This window comes from Lissotriton vulgaris, chromosome 5 (assembly GCF_964263255.1).
Source record: "Lissotriton vulgaris chromosome 5, aLisVul1.2, whole genome shotgun sequence".
In the NCBI taxonomy this organism is placed as follows: Eukaryota; Metazoa; Chordata; class Amphibia; order Caudata; family Salamandridae; genus Lissotriton; species Lissotriton vulgaris.
Genome location: NC_141693.1, coordinates 90,893,027 through 90,899,727, shown reverse-complemented (window position 1 = coordinate 90,899,727; position 6,701 = coordinate 90,893,027).

Here is a 6,701-nt window from a genome sequence, read left to right as displayed (position 1 = left end):
GACGGAATTGACTACAGCTGTCGCTTTTAACCAAACTGCATGCTCTCCCTGGTGAGGCATGCTGGGGGCTGTAGTCCAGTTTGCCCCTTCAGTGGGGTCCGTGATGTGCCATAATGTTAATGCCTCTGGTAGTTCGTTTCATAGCCCTCCAGTGGGCTTCCGGCACACAATGCAGCCTTTCAATTATGACGCACCAGCGCTGAATTCAGGCAGAGAAAGCCCCGCCATTCAGTCCCGTTTTTAGAGAGTCCTGCCGGGTGGTGCATCCTCCGCGGCTGAGGCCGCCGCGTACAACATTATTCCAAAGTGCCCCTGAACACAAGGACGCCACTCCGCTGGTGCAGTGTAACAACACTATTTATTTCAAAAGGGCTGCAAAATTGGTCCGGTTTTCATACATCCCCCGGACGCGTTTCGAAGCTCCTGCTTCTTCTTCATGGGGTTCTGGGCAGCACGTGACGGAATTGACTACAGCTGTCGCTTTTAACCAAACCTGGTGAGGCATGCTGGGGGCTGTAGTCCAGTTTGCCCCTTCAGTGGGGTCCGTGATGTGCCATAATGTTAATGCCTCTGGTAGTTCGTTTCATAGCCCTCCAGTGGGCTTCCGGCACACAATGCAGCCTCATCAGAGCCGGTCAGCGTGAGGATGGCCTTAATTGAATCACGTCATCAGCCCCGAAGCCCACTGGAGGGCTAAGAATTGTGACATTGGGGCTTACAATTAAATTGGCAAGGAAACACGGACCCTACTGAAAGGGTAAAGATTATGGACTACAAATCCCAGCATTCTATGTGGGTAATGAGACTTTAAAAACCTACCGGATCCCTGCCAGCGCCCCACCCCTTATGAAAAAGCTGCAGGTGCAGCGAAACGCGTCAGGGACCTGTAAATGGAAGGGCTGCTGTCGTGATTGTGCACATTAAAGATATGGTTTCTCATCCTCATGGAGTCGCGTTTCCCTTGCTTTGGGGCACTTGGAATCGATTAATTGCGGCAGGCTCCGTGCCGCGGGAGAAGCACCGTCCGGAATTTGAAACCGGGTCTGCGAGGCTGTGACTCATCAGAGCCGGTCAGCGTGAGGATGGCCTTAATTGAATCACGTCATCAGCCCCGAAGCCCACTGGAGGGCTAAGAATTGTGACATTGGGGCTTACAAATAAATTGGCAAGGAAACACGGACCCTACTGAAAGGGTAAAGATTATGGACTACAAATCCCAGCATTCTATGTGGGTAATGAGACTTTAAAAACCTACCGGATCCCTGCCAGCGCCCCACCCCTTATGAAAAAGCTGCAGGTGCAGCGAAACGCGTCAGGGACCTGTAAATGGAAGGGCTGCTGTCGTGATTGTGCACATTAAAGATATGGTTTCTCATCCTCATGGAGTCGCGTTTCCCTTGCTTTGGGGCACTTGGAATCGATTAATTGCGGCAGGCTCCGTGCCGCGGGAGAAGCACCGTCCGGAATTTGAAACCGGGTCTGCGAGGCTGTGACTCATCAGAGCCGGTCAGCGTGAGGATGGCCTTAATTGAATCACGTCATCAGCCCGAAGCCCACTGGAGGGCTAAGAATTGTGACATTGGGGCTTACAAATAAATTGGCAAGGAAACACGGACCCTACTGAAAGGGTAAAGATTATGGACTACAAATCCCAGCATTCTATGTGGGTAATGAGACTTTAAAAACCTACCGGATCCCTGCCAGCGCCCCACCCCTTATGAAAAAGCTGCAGGTGCAGCGAAACGCGTCAGGGACCTGTAAATGGAAGGGCTGCTGTCGTGATTGTGCACATTAAAGATATGGTTTCTCATCCTCATGGAGTCGCGTTTCCCTTGCTTTGGGGCACTTGGAATCGATTAATTGCGGCAGGTTCCGTGCCGCGGGAGAAGCACCGTCCGGAATTTGAAACCGGGTCTGCGAGGCGTTGACTCATCAGAGCCGGTCAGCGTGAGGATGGCCTTAATTGAATCACGTCATCAGCACCGAAGCCCACTGGAGGGCTAAGAATTGTGACATTGGGGCTTACAAATAAATTGGCAAGGAAACACGGACCCTACTGAAAGGGTAAAGATTATGGACTACAAATCCCAGCATACTATGTGGGTAATGAGACTTTAAAAACCTACCGGATCCCTGCCAGCGCCCCACCCCTTATGAAAAAGCTGCAGGTGCAGCGAAACGCGTCAGGGACCTGTAAATGGAAGGGCTGCTGTCGTGATTGTGCACATTAAAGATATGGTTTCTCATCCTCATGGAGTCGCGTTTCCCTTGCTTTGGGGCACTTGGAATCGATTAATCGCAGCAGGCTCCGTGCCGCGGGAGAAGCACCGTCCGGAATTTGAAACCGGGTCTGCAGGGCTGTGACTCATCAGAGCCGGTCAGCGTGAGGATGGCCTTAATTGAATCACGTCATCAGCCCCGAAGCCCACTGGAGGGCTAAGAATTGTGACATTGGGGCTTACAAATAAATTGGCAAGGAAACACGGACCCTACTGAAAGGGTAAAGATTATGGACTACAAATCCCAGCATTCTATGTGGGTAATGAGACTTTAAAAACCTACCGGATCCCTGCCAGCGCCCCACCACTTATGAAAAAGCTGCAGGTGCAGCGAAACGCGTCAGGGACCTGTAAATGGAAGGGCTGCTGTCGTGATTGTGCACATTAAAGATATGGTTTCTCATCCTCATGGAGTCGCGTTTCCCTTGCTTTGGGGCACTTGGAATCGATTAATCGCAGCAGGCTCCGTGCCGCGGGAGAAGCACCGTCCGGAATTTGAAACCGGGTCTGCAGGGCTGTGACTCATCAGAGCCGGTCAGCGTGAGGATGGCCTTAATTGAATCACGTCATCAGCCCCGAAGCCCACTGGAGGGCTAAGAATTGTGACATTGGGGCTTACAAATAAATTGGCAAGGAAACACGGACCCTACTGAAAGGGTAAAGATTATGGACTACAAATCCCAGCATTCTATGTGGGTAATGAGACTTTAAAAACCTACCGGATCCCTGCCAGCGCCCCACCACTTATGAAAAAGCTGCAGGTGCAGCGAAACGCGTCAGGGACCTGTAAATGGAAGGGCTGCTGTCGTGATTGTGCACATTAAAGATATGGTTTCTCATCCTCATGGAGTCGCGTTTCCCTTGCTTTGGGGCACTTGGAATCGATTAATTGCGGCAGGCTCCGTGCCGCGGGAGAAGCACCGTCCGGAATTTGAAACCGGGTCTGCGAGGCTGTTACTCATCAGAGCCGGTCAGCGTGAGGATGGCCTTAATTGAATCACGTCATCAGCCCCGAAGCCCACTGGAGGGCTAAGAATTGTGACATTGGGGCTTACAAATAAATTGGCAAGGAAACACGGACCCTACTGAAAGGGTAAAGATTATGGACTACAAATCCCAGCATTCTATGTGGGTAATGAGACTTTAAAAACCTACCGGATCCCTGCCAGCGCCCCACCCCTTATGAAAAAGCTGCAGGTGCAGCGAAACGCGTCAGGGACCTGTAAATGGAAGGGCTGCTGTCGTGATTGTGCACATTAAAGATATGGTTTCTCATCCTCATGGAGTCGCGTTTCCCTTGCTTTGGGGCACTTGGAATCGATTAATTGCGGCAGGCTCCGTGCCGCGGGAGAAGCACCGTCCGGAATTTGAAACCGGGTCTGCGAGGCTGTGACTCATCAGAGCCGGTCAGCGTGAGGATGGCCTTAATTGAATCACGTCATCAGCCCCGAAGCCCACTGGAGGGTTAAGAATTGTGACATTGGGGCTTACAAATAAATTGGCAAGGAAACACGGACCCTACTGAAAGGTTAAAGATTATGGACTACAAATCCCAGCATTCTATGTGGGTAATGAGACTTTAAAAACCTACCGGATCCCTGCCAGCGCCCCACCCCTTATGAAAAAGCTGCAGGTGCAGCGAAACGCGTCAGGGACCTGTAAATGGAAGGGCTGCTGTCGTGATTGTGCACATTAAAGATATGGTTTCTCATCCTCATGGAGTCGCGTTTCCCTTGCTTTGGGGCACTTGGAATCGATATATATATATATATATATATATATATATATATATATATATATATATATATATATATATATATATATATATATATATATATATATATATATATATATACAAACAAAGTCCTGCGAGAGTGGCTCCCCACATTTTCTTCTCCTCAGGTACAGATCTCTCGACACCATTAATGAGTTTCAAAGTGGTTTTATTTTTCCCTCTCCATCAGCATGACGCGTTTCGGCCGTTAGAAACAGCCTTGATCACATGGCTTCAAATGACCAATGGGGGTGTTTAAATACTGTGCTCAATAAAAATAACATCAGATCACATGGGTAATAGACATAAAGGAAATACTTATACACAAAATCACGATATGTACAACAATATAGAACACCTTTTTTTCCAGGAACAATTAGATAAGCTGTATTACAAATTATCCTCTTCCTGAGATCGTTTATAATAATATTTGCATCAAAGAAAGTGCAATCGACCTACTGTGCAAAATGCAATAAAGTGCTAGTGCATATAAAGGTTCTATTGTTAACTCCCAATTACTGTCAAGGGTGACTACACATGAGATGATAATATTGCTATGTGCAAGAATTGGCATATGTAGATCTATAATTCCTTGTCAACATATATGAGACAACCCATAAGATATGATGTTATTCAAAAACAGTGCTAAAGTGCTTAAAACAAAGTGCTTAATCAACGTGCAATGTGTACATAATGATGGTTTACCATATATTATGATCAATCACATTAAATTTCTAAATCTATATATATACGCCAACAGCAGTCTCTCACTCCAGAACCACCAGCATGGTAGCAATGAGGAAAAACCACGCGAGTCCCAGTCTTCTTTCGGCAAGTTTTATTGAAAAGGCAAGTTCACCAAATCTGACGCGTTTCGGGCGTCCGCCCTTGGTCACAGATCGTCAGGTAAATGAAGGAACATCCCTTTTAAAGGGTACATTGCACGAATTCAATTCGTAATTTTTTTTCCATTTGCAACACCATGTGATTGGAAGATAAAAACTGAGGGCACACGACATATAGATGACATAGATAGTCTGTTTTCCAAACCACAATTTGATATATATACAAGTGGAGTAAAAGGAGGTATTGTTGTGTTATTTACATTTTGTTGCCCAGATTTATACATACATTTCCTTTGATAAGTTGTCTTGTTATATATTGTTTAGATTTTATGTCAGACAACTATTGTCAGTGTCCATTTAAAATGACACATGATATCCGCAAGAATGCGCTTGTACAGTGGATTGCTGAAAAGAGATACAGAATAACTGATAGCCATATGCCATAAGAAAGTGCAATGCGCATAGATAAAGTGCAAATGCAATTGTGTAAATAATGCAACATATTCTGTGCAAGCATAGCATATAAATAAATATAAATATTTATAAATAATTTCATATTAAAATACATCAAGGCTTCTCAATTCATAGAACCTGCTGCTGGGCATATGACCATACAAAAATATCATCTATGTTTTAGTTTTTTGCAATCACTTAATTAGCTGCATAAATGCACTAGAGATGTACTAACAATACAAAACATGATTGTTTGCAATGTATTAATTTATATATATTTGGCTAAAGCAACAAATAGCACCCACCCTCCAAAAAATACTCTTCATACATGATTCAAACAGAGAAAACAAACTAAAGTATTTGTCTTAATGTATGTGTCCCAAAACTGAAATGGGAAAAGTAATGTGAATCCATTAACCAGTGAGTAATGAAAACTAAATTGTGCATGTGATACTAAAGAAAGGGATAATATACAATGTGTGTGATAAAATTCATAATAAAGTTTACAGGGTAAAGGCAAGAAAAGCAGATAATAGCCCATAAATAAATCATTCAACAGGGGTTGGTTATAAAAAGACACACACATATATATATATATATATATATATATATATATATATATATATATATATATATATATATATATTCTTCCACAGCTGCAGAAATTAAACAGCAGAAAAGGCGCACTTGTGGGTCAATAACGGCCAAGTTTTTATTTAGGTGGTCTCCCCCCGGTGCTGACAGACGTGTTTCGGCGTAAGACACCTTTCTCAATGTCAGTTTAATAAAGTTAAAAGTAAACTTAAATACATCCTATTGGTGCATGTGACCTAGACATTTACAACGAAATGCTAGCAATCGAAGAGATCTATGGCAGCCATCTTTAAAGGGGCAAAAAAAGTGTGAATAAAGTAACTGAAATATGATACTCAGCAAGACTGCATTTTTCGGGTAATTCGATTTTAATGGTTGTAAATAATTTTGAATATTACTATAAATAGAAATGCTGAATAACTCGCTGCTGTGCGTCCTTCGTTCTGCTGTTTGTTCTGGCAGAGCCCTTGTTCGTGGAAAGGGCTGTTTAGCGCTTTTTGCCTGAAGCGCCTGGAGCGCCTGAAGCGCTACTGAGCTGTGCTCTTTCTTCAACTTAAGTGCCCGCACCATTACAGCTCGTGTTTCCCGCTGCGCGGGAAACACTCGCATTCCCTGGTCGGCGGACTGCGACAACTACAGGACTTCAGGAACCACAAACCTCTTGGCCCTGGAGCACCGCCCTGACACGCCCCCCTCACCTGGCGATAATTGAGGAGGAGGAACGCGCATCGCGGGACGCGCGCGGGCGACGCCGGG